Source organism: Lontra canadensis, unplaced genomic scaffold, assembly GCF_010015895.1.
Source record: "Lontra canadensis isolate GAN:19392208 unplaced genomic scaffold, GSC_riverotter_1.0 scaffold17, whole genome shotgun sequence".
Lineage (NCBI taxonomy): Eukaryota > Metazoa > Chordata > Mammalia > Carnivora > Mustelidae > Lontra > Lontra canadensis.
This window is the reverse complement of record NW_022631011.1, coordinates 520,300-535,736: the sequence shown is the minus strand read 5'-3', so window position 1 is coordinate 535,736 and position 15,437 is coordinate 520,300.

Here is a 15,437-nt window from a genome sequence, read left to right as displayed (position 1 = left end):
GCTATACCTAGCTATAACAGAGGCTAATAAATGAGATTTTTTTTTAATTGGACAGAGGTGTGCCTACATTAGGGCACATTACAGTGAAATTTAAGAATAGCAGGAATCAATAGAAGATCCTAAAAGCTTCTGAAGAATAGAAAAAAAAGTCACATTAAAAATAAAAGTTCACAGGGCGCCTGGGTGGCTCAGTTGAGGGTCTGATTTTGGCTCAGGTCATGATCTTAGGGTTCTGGCATCAAGCCCCACATCAGGATCCCTGGTCAGTGGGAAGTCTGCTTCTCCCTTTCCCTCTGCCATTCCCCTTATTCATGCTCTCTCTCTCTCAAATAAATAAAATCTTTTAAAAAGTGGGGGGGTCCCAATCCCATGTTTTAGAATCAGAACATCCATAGCAACTATGGAAGCTAAAAAGCAAAAGACCAAGACCTTCAAAAGTCTGTGGGAAAAGCATCTCCAACTTGAAACTCTATCTCCAACCAAACCCTCCAGTGGGATAGTTTTCATCTTTCACAGGGAGGCCCTGAATGCACTTCATCAAAATGAGGAAGTGAGCCAAGAAAAAGGAAAACACCGGATCCAGAAAACAGGATCCCAACCAAGAGAAGAGGTAAGGGAAAAACCCAGGAAAATGGCCGACAGAGTAGTCAACACATTTGAACACAACGAGAAGAGATCTTCAGGTCTGTGGGAGACTTGGGGAACAGACTCGCACTCATGTGCTAACAGGTAATATAAACTAAGCAAATAAAAATGAAAACAAGTCTTAATCCAGAGGGGAGCGGGGGAAAAAGACATAATCCTAACACACTGCACAGCCAAGCCTGGATAGGATCTCTACGTTCACACGAATAGGTGATTTCCCCCAAAAGTCTGGCTGGGGCTCAACGGGTGCAGGCAGGACAGATAAGCATATTCTGTGGGAAGGAAATGGGCATGTGAGCACATGTGAGCGCAGAGGAAAATCTGATTTTCCACAGTTGCGAGTCAACAGATAGTTCTTAAGATGGAGAAATCAAGAAATGGCTACATCTACCAGAAATGGAGAAATGCAGAAGTAAACGGCAGGAGAACTAGCTCAAAGAATGGACAGTGCTTGCTCCGGGGATTCTGGATTTACCATGCAGAGAGAGGGTAGCCCGCTGCTCTTTCCCATTTGAGCCCTGGCAATACTTTTTACTCTGTATAAATGGCACAAGTTGCTGAACAACAGAAATCACATATACTTAAAGAAAGAGATGAATGCTGGGCAATCTGGGGGTGGCAGGGGAGGTGATGGGGAAAGAAGGCATCTTTCACACTAGCCAAATACATTAATTCTTCCAGAGGCGAATGGGAAGGCTGGTAAATGTTCTGAGTCCGTCCTTGTCTGATAAGGCTTCATTTTGCCCTCACACTTGAATGATAATTTATGTTCAAAGCCATTTCCCCTCGGAGCTTTGAAAATATGCTTCATTATTTTTTTGTATCCAGTTTTGCTGATGAGGAGCATGACGTCAATCCAGTCCTGGTTCCCATGCACAGAGGGCTGAATCGTGCCCCCCACCCCCGCAAAAGATGTCTCCACGTCCGAACTCCCAGCAATGGTTTCGAGTGTGACCTTCTTTGGAAAGATGATAGGTGCAGATATAATTAAGTGAAGGATCTCCAGACGACACCCTGTAGGCTGGTCCCTAACTCTGACAGCTGGTGTCCCTATACCAAGAGAGGACACAGGGAGACCTAGAGAAGGGCATGGGAAGGCAGAGACAGAGATGGTAAGCCAATGAGGGGACGGGACTGGCGGGAGCCACCAGAGCCAGGGGACAGGAACCCAAGCGACACTCCCTCTGAGCCTCCAAAAGGGACTAATGCTGACAACTTTTTGTCCAAATAGTGTTAATTACATTTCTGTTGTTGAAGCCACCCAATGTGTGATCCTTTGTTATAGGAAACTGATAGACATGCATATAATTATTTTCCTCTTTGAAGGTTTTTAGGGGTCTCCCTGTATCTTTGATGTTCTAGAATCTTACTGCGACATGTTTATGTTGGTGGATTTTTAAAATTTTGCTGGCCATCCTGGGGCCCTTTAAGTCTGAGGATTTTTATCTTTCTTCAGTTCCAGAAAATTCCCTTCCATGAATTTGTTAAGTATTGCCTCTCCACCATCATTTTTATTTTCTTCTTTTGGTACTCTTTATTCACATATGTTTGGTGTTGATTCATCTTCCTCTCCTATTTTCTATTTCCTTCTCTTTGGCATTGCATTTCTGGAGAAAGTCTTACCCTGATTTTTCAGCCATCAAGGGTCATTTCCTTCATCCACACTCATTTTCCAACTCAGTGCATCAATTCTGAATTTTTTTTTAATGTCAACTAACAAAATTTTAATTTCCATCATCTCTAGTTGATTGGGATTATAGGAATCTAAAAGCCTCCCTATCTTTTAGGAGACACCTTGTGGTTGGAAGAAAGTTGCATTGTGTCCTCAGAATGCCATCATCCAGCACCTTCTTCAGACCTACCGATTTTCAATTAGTACTTGTCTCTGATTCTGACATTCAAGGCTGTTAACTGCACCCTTGTGAGGCACCAATTTGCCGAGCACTTACTGTGCACCACCTTATTTAATGCTTTTTATTTAAGGATGGTAATGTTCATATCCCCATTTAATAGATGGGCAAGCTAAGGCAGAGTAGAGTTTCCTCACCACTGATCACAGTAGAGCTAGTCAGGAGTAGAGATGAAATACGATCGTTAGTATGGCTCATTCTAGAACCTGAGCATGTGGCCACTCCATTATTTCGCCCTGAAGGATGTTTGCTTATGATGCCGCCCACCTCTAGATACCAGTTGGTGCATTTTTTAATTGTTAAAGAATAACGTAGAGCAGCGGTTCTCGACCAGGACTGACTTTGTTCCCTAGCGGACACTCAACAATGTCTGGAGACATCACTGGTTGTCACAATGGGGGAGAGAGGAAGGTCCTCCCAGCCAGGGCAGCTGCTAACCACCTGACAGTGCGCAGGATGGCCTCGCAACAAGGATGGACCCGGCTTCAATGTCAGTAGTGCCGAGGTGGGGACACTGTGCTGTCGAGCATCTGGAACCTCTTCCAGCCCTGCGAGCCCACAGTGACTAGTCCAGAATGTCAGGGCTAAGTGCAGGAGAGCACCCCAGAAAGGCCTGAGTGAGGCCAGGCTGGCCACCGTCATGAGAGAACAGACTGTAAGAGTGAGGGACCGTCCCAGGCCAGGGAGTGGCAGCGTCACAGAGGTCATTGGCCCCTCAATCCCCAGACTCCACACAAGCCTCTTTGGACCAAGGTCACAGTCACTGTGGAAAGCCCTTTGAGACAGGGCATGTAGCCTATCGGTGTGGAAGTTCCCTCTTTGTTCCTTCTTCCTCTCCATCTCAGACAGGCAGCGATGCCTTTTTCCCCTTCTCAGCCCCAAGGAGTCCTGCAGGGTGGAGAGCAGGAAAAGACCCAGGGACAGACAGGTGGCCAGGGCAGCAGCCAGATGTTGGGGGCAGCCGGCTGTGTGGTGCAGCTGCAGAGGCTGTCCCCAGCCTGGAAACCCAGCCTCGCCAAAGCAAAGCACACTTCAAAGGAAGGGGAGCGTGGCGGAGCAGGGAGGGGGTGCTGGGCTGGGTTCAGGTAAGGGGCAGAGATCAAGAGTCAAGAGCATTCTACTGGTCTAAACTCTGATGTGAGGCAGTGCCTTGCTTGGGAAAGAGAGAAGGCAAAGGAGGGAGCCTGCAAGCAGAGTGGGGAGGAGGTGTCTGAGCCTGGCTCCCCGGCACCCCGTTGTCAGAGCCCATGGTGGCCAGCATGATTCCAGAGCCGTCCCACACATGGGGCCAGCCCAGGCCGGAGCGGAGGCAGCTCCCCGCCATGCTGGACCCTCTGGCACCCACAGATTTCTCTAAAACAACCTGCCTGCCTCCCCTGCCAACCCCACCCAAATGACGGAAACTCAGAGGGGTGAATAACAGAAAGGCCCCCACCTTGGAACACATCCTGGGCCCAGTGCGATCAGGCACAGAGCAGGGGTGAGGCAAACCAAGCCTCCCACTTGCTCCTCCTTCTCCACCTGCAGGCGAGGAGCCACGGCCAGGAGGAGGAGACCAGCCAGGACTAACACAGTCCCCATCCCGGAACCCCTGGGAGCCCGCCACACCTCCCCACAGCCAGTCACTCTGTGCGCGACAAATGGAGGAATGAAATCTCAGATGTCAGTCCCTGTTTTTCAAACTCAAATCCCATTTCCCTATTGACCCACCGGAACATTTTGGAGATCGTTAATCTTCATTTCTGATTGATTTTCTGTCAATATTTCCCTGCCTCCCCGCCCCCACCCCAGCCTTTCCATCAAGCAGTTAATGAGCCATAAACAAACACTTGGGTGCAGAGGGGAGTGGTTTTCCAGAAGCCCTGGAACCTGAATCATCATTGGGCAGTACAAACTGCCCCCTCTGGTTCTGGTATGGGGGTGTGTGTGTGCACCTTTAGTTTTTCTCACTGGGGTCCCCACGACTGATGAGGTGAGGATAACCTCTCCCCTCTCCAAGAAGTAACTAGCAACTTCCCAACACGAAGGCAGTGCATTGAATAAACCCCAGATCTCTTTCCTCCCACCACCCTATCACTGCTCCTCTGCGTCAAGGGCTCCACCAGAGGTGGTGAACTCAGGAGCCCAATGCCGGAATCAGCTCACCTCCTGGCAAGTCCTGGGGATCTAGCTGGGTGGGATCCAGCCTGGAAAAAATGAGGGGAGGCCTGGGTGGGGCACCTAAGGAATGTCCCAGAGTGCCAGAGGGACGGAGAGTTTGGAAGCTCCCCAGAATGACAGTGGGCTGGAGAAACCGCCCACGACCCCTCACCCTGGAGGAGGGGGAGGGGGTCTCAGTTTTCTCATCCGTCAGATGGGGTCAAGAATTCCTTTATCTACCTCCCAGGATTGTTCGAAGGACGTGGGGACACGGAGCTTGGGAAAAGCCTAGAGGAATTATAGATGTCAGCGAGGTGACCATCCCCCTCTCCCCCAGGCCCTCTGGCCCCAATGCCCGCCCCCCGGGGGGACCCCATCTGTCCTCCCCACCCGCCAAGGCCCTGGGAGTTTTTCTGCAACCCGCCTGAATGTTAACACGCAGGGAAAACTTCAAGGAAAACATACAGCTGATAAAAATTTAATGCTATATGTAACAAAGCAGAATGAATATTTAATCCGTGCTTTTATGCGAAACCACATAACCAACCGGCCCCACGCGGCGGGGAGGACCGCGCGGCACCTCCCCGCTCGCGGCGCCCCGCGCCCGGCAGCGAAGCAGTTAAGCTGCTGGCAACAAGCAGCTCCTAATAAACACTCGGCTAATTCTGTAGGAAAAGCACTAATTAGAAAAGCAATAATAATCGGTGTAATTGCTCTAAATTACCCTCCTAACAGAGAACGGCGCTCGGAGCCGGGAACGCAGCTGCCGCCGCCCAGCCCCGCGCCCCGCGCCCCGCGCCCCGCGTCAGCGGTCCCGCGCTCTGCTGCCCCCTGGCGGCCCCCGAGCGCCGCGCCCGCCTGGCCACCAAAGCTGCCGCGCGAACCCCGGCCCTCGGGCGCCCCCTGGTGGCCACACCGGAGCACCGACCTGCCGACAGGCTGGCACTCCGGAGCGGGAGAGGACGGATACTTGGACTTTCTCTCCTGCCCTCAGCCTTTCCCCCAGGGGACTGCTGACAAGGAACCAATGTCACACTGGCTGGACTCAAGGAAGAGAGAACGAGGTCAAAATCATAATGGGATGAATGGACCTCTAAAGAGTCCTCGGCATTCAGGATGGTGTGGATTGGGGGGACTGCTTTAGGAATGGGGTTGAAAGAGACAATCTCAAAGAATCGGAGCCTTCCTCAAACGTGGGAGCTCAGTATTACAAGACAGATGGAATGTCCTCGGAAGACCTTCTCAGAGCCCTGACTGGCATGAGCACGGAATCCCCTGTGGGGTGGGACTGCTTTTGATCTGACCTGGAGTGTGCAAGGGGGCAGGGGGCGGTGTCACCCTGATGGGTAGAGAGCACTCACTATGTCTCAGCACACCATGCCCACCCCTGCCTCCTAGGGTCAGAGTGAGCTGGGCCCCTCAGCCTGCATGCCTCCCCAGGCGAAGCCCCAGGCACTGTCCTGGACATCTGTCTTTCTGCTTTGCTTTGATCCCTGCTTCACACCCACTGGCAGCTGCTTAAGTGCAGGGGTACAAGGTGCTGCGAGCCTGGAGTCACCCCCCAGCACATGCTGGGTGCCAACATGGAGGGCAAGGGTGCACCCTCTGGGTGGAAAAGGAGAGCTGAAACCAAAGGTGCTGGCAAGAAGCAGAGGAGTGTCCTCTGATGTGCACGGACACAGACCCTACTGGCTGGGTAGTCAGGGAAGCCCTCTGGAGGAGTCATGGTCTCAGTTAGCCCAGGGAAGCTAATGCTAGCTGTTTAGAATAAGGACCCGGGGAGCCTGGATGGATTCTGGTACAGCTTACCCCTCGGCAAAGGGAACAGGGAAGGATGCGCACCAAAGAAAACCCAAATACTGTTCCCCTGTCCCCCACCTTCACATGACCATACCCCCTTCCTGATCAGAGCCAACCACCCTCCTCTTCACCCCCAAGCCAAGGCAGTAGGGAGTGTGCATAGTTAGGGAACCAGACTGCCTGGGTTGAATCTTGGCTCCTCCATTGACTCACTGTGTGACCATGGACAAATTTCTTAACTTTTTTGTGCCTCGTCTTACTCCTCTGTACAATGAAGATACTAATCATAGGAACCTAGCTCATGGAATTATCGGGAAAACTAACTGAATCAGCCCGGGTAAAGAGGAGTACAGCACGCACTCAGTACAGAAGAGCCATTCATATTGTCTGATCTGTGTAACAGAACAGGACACACCACGCTGAAACAAAGCCATGTCTGAAAACCTCTGAATTTAACAATCTCCAAGGTCTCTTCCAGCTTTAAAATTCTATGATTTTAAAATGATTTATCTTCCTTTACTCACTTCCCCACCTCTGAGCCTTTGCTCCTGCTGTTCTCTGCCCGCCACCCAACCCCACCCCCCACCACGCCTCCTACCGGCCTTGTGTCTCCTTGTAAGGGCCCTTCCCTGGGCAGCTTCCTCTCCCTGCCAGGCAGAGGTGGTCTGCCCCTCCTCCCCCAGGCTCCTGGCACTCCCCGTCCCCATCATTGTTTGTCCCCCTCCTCTGTTTCCTCATCTCTCCTACAGGAGCCCCGGGAACCTGGAGAGCTCAGGGGGTCCCTCACCTCCCGCACACCTGGCCTAGACTAGATCGTTCCATGGATGCTACATTAATGCTACAGATGAAGAAACTGAGGCACAGAGGCACAGAGCAAATTGCTGGAAACACCCGGTCAGTCATAGTCGGGGAGAAACCAGGGCCCTGCCTCGCGGACTGGCTCTGCGGCTTCTCTTGGGCGGGCGGGGGGGGGCAGCTCACCAGCTCAATTCTGGGTGCAAGCTTGGGCACAGCCCGGCAGCAGACTTCTCCCCTCTGGGAATGCAGATGGGCCAAGTTAAGGGACCCGTGCACGCTCACGCACGCGCGCACACGCATGCCCACGCACGCACACGCATGCCCACGCACGCACACAGAGCAGTATCATTTCCAATAGGGTCTGTGGAGATCATCTCACACTGGGACCATTGCAGAAGCTTCCAGTCAGTCTCCCTGCTTCCGTGGGTGCACCCCACCCTCCCAGCCCACCCCCCTCAGAGCAGCCAGTGACCTGCTAAAATCAAGTCACTCCCCGTGCAAGAAGTCAACTCACTCAGAGTTAAAGCCAAGTCCTTCCAGCTCCCAGGGTCCTGCATGCTCAGACCCCAAGCTCATCCTCCCCCCTGCACAACCCCTCTTTGTTCCAGCCACATTGTCCCAATTGATATTCTCAAACACCATGCACAGCCCTACCCAGGCCCTTCCATCTGCCTGCAATGCCTTTCCCCAGACGGCCACATGGCTAATTCCTTCCCACCCTTCTGATCGCTGTTCAGATCCCCCTCCTCAGAGAAGCCGGTCCTGGCCACCATATTTGAAAGAACATCCAATCATGCCTTATCCCCCACCTATCTCGGTTTCACAGAACTTCTTCATTTGACATAAAATATATATATGTGTCTGTGTGTGTGTATATACACACACACACACAAAGCATCTCTGCATACATATACATACATATATATATTTATATATATATTTCATTATCTTTTTCTGCCCCGCTAGACTGAAAGCCTATAAAAGCAGACATTTTGCCTTTTGTTCACTCACATATCCCCATACCTGAAATAATGTTTGCCGCACAGTGTGAGTTCAGTAAATGTTTGATAAATGTTAAATTAATCGCATAGTTGTGAAGTCACAAAGAAATGAATTTCTAATGGTGGGATCCTACGCACTGCTACTGAATGGGGCAGAGCAGGTCCCAGGAAAGATCTGTAGAATCAAGTGACTTCTTGATGTCTCTGTACACATTCTTCATCTCCCATTGTAAGGCAAGTAGTTGGTGTGCTCCTTCATTTGAAAAGCTATCAAAGTACAATCGTCATTTTGTTAGCGTTGGGTGGTCGGTTTGGTTGTCTGTTTGACTGGTTTTCTGGGGCTGAGTACCGGTAGGGCACTCCCGGTCTTCTCCAGGAGGTGAGGTTTACCGAAGCACATAGAGTAGACACCATCTCTCTCCCAGTGGTCTCTCCTGACTCTAGTCCCCACCCCCAATTGTTTCCTGCCCAGCCAAATGGAAAATTTAATTTCCAACTAATTAGCTCTGAATTTGGTGCACCTTATCAAGTTACAGGACTACCCCTTTTCCAAGGGAGGCGGGCTCCCCACCCACATGTGGCCAACATTTGACACTGCCTCTGTAGGGAGGGAGACAAAGGCCACTAGCCCTGCCATTGTCCCTGCTCCAGAGGTCATGGGCAGGCAGATACAAAAGCCTGATGAATTCTTCATTACCCTCTGAAAGGGTGGCTCCGCCAGGCCCTCTATCATTGGTCACAGGTGGGCCCTTGAATAGAGGAGAAGGACTTTATCTTCTCAACCAACCTGTTTCCTTTCTTGAGTCTTTGAACAGGGCTCCCTCAACCTCCTTCCCACAGCCTCCTCCCCTTAGAGGTGCCAACCATGCAGTTCAGTTGAAACCGGAATCCCCACTGCCAGGTCAAGGCTAGGTCGGTCAAGGCAAGGTTGCCCCAGCATCCAGAGAAACTCCCATTCCTTCCACACCACAGTACTTGCAACTGAGCAAGGCTTCAGGGATCAGTGGGTGAGACCCTGGTTCTTGGGGGAATTGTCCCCTTCCCTGCTCCAAAAAGGGTCTCCTGGGAGAGATCTGTCCCTCCTTCCACACGGACAGGTTTTAGGAGGAAACGCCCTCCCTCAGCTGCTTCCTCATCTCCCAGGAGTCCAGTGGCAGGCCTGGGCGGGAGTCTGGAAGGGAAGGGGCCACAGTGCCACAGCGCCCTCTGCTGGTGGATCCCAGGCCATGTGAGGACTGGGAAAGATGAGGCCTGGGGGCAGGGGCTGGTTTGAGTTAATGAGCTATGTGCTTTCCTTGCCCTATAATCCACGGTATTTGATGTAGCAGCCAATTTAACTTAGCTGTGGGATCATTTGTCATGGGGTTATTAGGATGGGGGAAGCTAGAGTGGTATGAGGAAGGGTGGGCAAAACAGGGCCAGAGAGAACAGGGGACTCTGCCAGCACTTCCTAGAAATCCTCCCAGGGGAGGCACCAGGAGCCCAGAAAGAGAAGCTGGACAGGCTGAGGTCTCCTGGAGGCAGAGCTAGGATAGGATCGGGAAGGGAGGGATGGGCCCAATGACCACAGGACCGAGCACCGGGCCAGCAGAAGGACCTGGCTTCTCCACTGAGGACAGGGCTATGTCTGTGTGACCCTCCAGGGCCTGGGACCCTATTTACTGGATCCATGTAATCGGGGGACCAGGTGAAGGATTGATTGATTGGGTCCAGGGACCAATGAGTGAGCTCCACACAAAGCATCTCTGCATCCTAGAATGTGACAGAACCAGAACATTCTGGCCTCGTTTCTGTGTCCCTGCCTTGTGCTTCCCTTAGAGTAAAAAATCAGAGGATGTCAGAGTTAGATGGTCCTTAGAAGGTAACTCATTTTACAGAGAACCTGGGTGGCCATAGGTCCTGGCTTGCCCAGATAGCTGTCCCAGTTTCCACCTACGTCCCAGGGTAATTGTTAGCAACCCTCCTTTCCACTCACAAGAGCATCCTTGTGATGTGGACAGTTAACCCTATGTTCCCCTGCAGAAGAAGAGACGGGTGGTCATGCTCCAGCCCCCTGATGGCCTGTGCTCTTTCGGCTCTGCTGACCCACTGCCAAGAGCCAAGTCCCCAGCACTTAAGTCCACAAAGTTGGAGGCCCCCTGCCCACTGGAACCCATGTCCTGCAGGCAGCCCCCCCCCCCGTCACCGCGTGACTGCAGCCTGGGATCAATCACTACACATTTCTCTTCTGGGACCTGAAACTCAACCGTAGCTAAAGGCCTGACCAGAGATGAGGAAGCCACCCATCTAGAAAGGACTGGAATTACAAGATATATTTGACCATTTTCATCCTGTGGTCCTGAGCAGAGGGGAACGGCCAGCCTCTCTCTAGTAAGACCCTACACGCTGCCTTTCTGATAGCCTGTGGCCCTGATGTGTGTCCATCACACCACTGCACCCTGCAGACCCCACTCTCTGGTCCACCCAATTTTCAGCTGGCCTGCTTTCTGGGAGGCAGCGCCACCCAGGCATCAACTGGAGGGCTGGATTCTCACTCCTCCCTTCTCTTTACAGGAGGTGTGCCATCCTCCTCCTCCAGGCATTCCAGTCTTCCCACTTCTGGATACACCAGACTCCTTTCCCAGGGTGGGGAGCGGCCTGAAGCTTGCCTCTAGCGCCTGCTGCCTTCCACTTTCTGGAATGTAGCACCACCTAGTGGCAGCCTGCAGCCTAACAGTGAGACTGGTGAATGAGTCAACAGATTTTTCAAAAATCAGCCGACTACCAGGCATTATGCCAGCCTGTGAGGGATGGGCAGGAGATCAAGAAGAAAAACCAAGGCAAGCAACCAAACAAAAAGCCTAAGACATGGTCCCGGCATCAGAAGTCAGCTACTTTTGATAATGAGCATGAGTCAGACTGTTGAGGGTTTAAATCCTGCCTACAGTGCTTACGAGCTGTGTTATCCCGGGCATGCTATTTGACCTCTCTGTGCCCCAGTTTCCTCTTCTGTAACATGGTAATAATAAAAGTATCTCTCTCAAAAAAGATGTTATAAAAAAACTGAGTTGAAGGATTCAAACCCTTAGCACAGGGCTCAGCAGGCAGTAAAGGAGTTTTTAAATGGATGTTATACTTACTGAGATGATAAAATGCTTAATTCAGGCTAAAAGTTGTAAGAATTCTGGGGAAGGTCCAGCCAGTTATGAATTGAAATCATGACAGAGAGGTTAACAAAAGAGGTAAAGAACTGAGTAAGTCCCTGCAGAAAATGTAGGGCCTGGAAGCAAGTCAGTAAAACTCTTTAGGTCTTGTCTTTAAATGACGATAAGACAAAGTACTTGAAGGTAGAGAACCAAGCAGATCATCCTTAAGGTAACATCTTTCGGTGATTAAGAGGTGACACACCTACCGTGTGCCAGGCTTTGAGGCTTCAGAGAGAAGGAGATATGGTCATGGACCTCAAAATCACAATCACAATCTCGTTTATGTCACAGAGAGAAGAAATGGTGGGCCTTCCCCATGCCAATCCCTACACCAAACGCTGAAGACAAAAGTCAAGGCCATTTGTTAGGACTGTATCCACAGCAGGTAAAATCTCCAGGATGTCGTCCCCTCTGGAAAGGGTCATCAGGGGTTGGTGGGGCTGTGGTTTCATCAGATATTTAGCTGGGGAAACATCCCCTTCTGGGCTCCCCTGGGTCAGCCACAGAATTCATCTTCTCTCAACTTATGGCTGAGGGCCCAGTGTTCCTGCTGTCTCTCAGCATTCAGAAGTTTCTTTAAAAAAAAATTAATATATATATATATTTTTTTTTTGAGAGAGAGAGAGAGCAAGTAGGGAAGCAGGGAGAGGGACAGAGGAAGAGAGAGATCCTGAAATGGACTCCCCACTGAGTGTTGAGCCTGACACAGGGCTTGATCCCACAACCCTGAGATCATGATCTGAACCAAAACCAAGAGTCAGCCTCTCACCCGCCTGCATATTTAGACCTTTATCCCACCTCCCTGCCACGTAGCCCTCTCCATGGAATGTTCACCCATATACTTTTGCATCTTCCAGACTAGCAGAGAAGTCTTTCTCTTCTGGTAGCACAGAGTCCTCTATAAAGAAACATAATCATGGCAGCGACTTCCCATCACCTCGGCCATATTCGAATTCTGGATGAGAAGCAAGTCACAGGTCCCACCCACACTCCACGAGAGAGGACTGTCTGGATCAGTGCGTGCGTCTGCCACCATAAGCCAGATCAGTGACTGCACTTAAATCAATGAGCTTTGAACAGGATAGTCAAGATACCAATTAGCTTTTGATTTGATTAGATTAAACATGCTTATTAAAGCTAACTACTTAGAGGACAGAGCCAAGATATATAACTCCAAACTAATGGAGAGGGGAGTGCATGAGAGTTCTCAGTACAAAAGAAAACAAAAAGGGGAGGGGAGGAAAAAGAAATGAAGAAAACTGAGCAAGTAGAAAATGCAAATTAATAGAAATAAATCTGCATTTTATCAGTAGTCACAAGTGTAAGTGGATTAATTAACTCTCCAGTGAAAAGCTAAAGTTCATATTACTCAATTTTTAAGTCATCTAGCTAAAAGCTATCTGCAAGAGACATTCTGAAAACACAAAGATGCAGAAAGTAAGAGAATGGAAAAAGTAAATATAGTGTCCAAAAGAAAGGAGACCGGATAAACACACTGTGATTTGGTCAAGTGGAATATTGTCCAGCAATGAAAATGAGTAACTCACAGCAATACTGACCCATGAGGACAAAAACTACGAGAATGTTGATTATTTTTTAAAAGCAAATAAATAAATAACTACAGATTCGTTAATTAAATAATTAAAAAAGCAAGTCATAAAAGAATGCATGCCATGTGATTCCACTCAAATACATTTCAAAAGCATTCAAAACTAAAGAATATATTGTTTGTAATATATGCTTATGTGATAAATTATAAAGAAAAAAGAAATACACAGAATTTTCTCCAGACATGGGGAAGACATTTGGAAAGTTTACAAGGAGGTTGTGAAGTGATTGCAATGGAAACTTGGTAATATTTTGAATTGAATAATAATACAACAGAACATGAAAACAATGTAAGCTTAATGCACAATAGATACATATTCCTCTTATTTGTATTTTAATATCTTTCATAAGCTCATGTGTATAATATCCTTTCTGATGTGTGCCCCGAGAGGAGGCAAGGAGGCTGGGAAAGCTGGAGGTGTTCATCTGTAGTGGGGAGACCGGTTCCACAACTATCTAGCCGTATGGCTTGGGCAAGTCACATGGCATCTCTGGCCTCGGTTTCCTCTTCTGTGAATTGGACATACATAAACTATGCCAGCCTCTCGGGTTGGAAACGGGGGAAGGAGCTGACCCAAGGAAGCCCACCGAGAGACACAAAGCTCAGTCTTCATTCTCAAGTCTGGCCAGAGACATGAGACTCCATAGGTCAGAGACTCCTCCCTCTCCAACCAAGGACACTCTTGGCACAACCTCCACCCAGATCAGGCCCAGGCTCACTGGGTTCCCTCCTCTGGACTCCCATGTGGGCTCCCAGGGGGCTTAGACGAAGCCGAGCGCAGAGTGATGGAGAGGAGGAGATCAGACCTTTTCCTACAACTTGTCCAGACAGGAAGTTGGCTGGGGGGTGAGGGTGGGGGAGTTCTCCTATTGCCCAAAGGATGCTATGCACCCCAGCACCACCAGGTGGCCCCAAGGAACAAGCCAGCCACTGCTGGGATCTCCACTCCAGGGGCTCCTGAGACAACACATGATTTTAAAAGAACAGAAGCCTGAAGCAGAGGGACCTCCATAGAGAAAACCCAGGCCAGCTTCCTTACCTTTTTGGAGGCCACAGACCTCTTGAAGAATCAGATGAAAACTACTGATCCTCTCCCTCAAAAAATGCCCCAACCCATATACTCAGCTTAGGACATAGGAAAGACTTCCCCCTTGTTGGTACCCTGGGGGCCACTCTGTCTTCTAAAGGGAGGGCACTGAGCAGAGATAAGACTTTTCTCCACATTACTGGATCACATTACTGGGTCATGGCCATGTATATGTCAGGCACTGTTCTAGGCACTGGGGTTACAATAGTGACTATCAAGATGGGCAGGGTCCCTGTCTTACAACCTAATGAGAAAGACACTCTGGGAAATAATTGCTCTCATAATTAATCACAGTTGGGACACAGGGATAAAAAAATACCATGCTATGGGAATATATAAGGCAGGGGGGATCCAAAGGAGAGGAAGGAAGAAAAGCTTCTCTGAGGAAGTGGTGTTCAAGCTGAGATGGGAGTTGGATAGGAGGAAGTCAGGTGGAGAAAAGGAGGGACAGCATTCAGGCAGAGGGAACAGCCAGGGTGAAGCAGTATAGCTAGTGGAAACCAGTGTGGCTGGAGCAGCAGCCCCAGGAACACTGTCAGGGGTCTGCAAGTTTCCAGAGGGACCCTCGAGGCTGCTGCTGGCATCAGGGACCAGCTGGAATCACTGCCATCTGCTCTCAGAAGAGATGGGCAGATCTCCTCTGTCGAACCACAGAGAAACACCAGCTACTCGGGGGCTGGTGTCTTTTATGGGTATTTGTGACTAAACTCTATTGGGTCCTGCTGGTCAGAATTCTATTGGGTCCTGCTGGTGGAACCATAGATTCATAGACCTGGAAACCCCCAAAGAGGCCATCTACAGCAGCCTTATGATCCTGATGCACGAGGAAATCACCCAGACACTTGGAAAAATATTTATGTTCAGACCCTACCTATTCCAGGCCAACTAAATCAGAGTACCTGGGCACAAGACTCTGTCGTGGGTACTTTGTAAAACTCCTAGAGGATCCCATTGAGCATCCAGGGAAGAGAATCACTATCTTTTTTTTTTTTTTTAATAGCTGGAATGACTGAGGCCCAATTAATTGAACAAAAATTTAATGAATGAATGAATAATAGAAATAATAATAAATGAATTGCTAATTAATAAATTAATAAAATAACATTTCTAAGTTATCTTAGAAATGTACCCATATTCACATTATACAAAAATTATGAAAGTGAAGAAAGAGAAAGTCATAGACATCTCGGTGTTTAAAATACAGTTGAGGGTACCTGAGTGGCTCAGTCAGTTAAATGCCTGCCTTCAGCTCAGGTCATGATT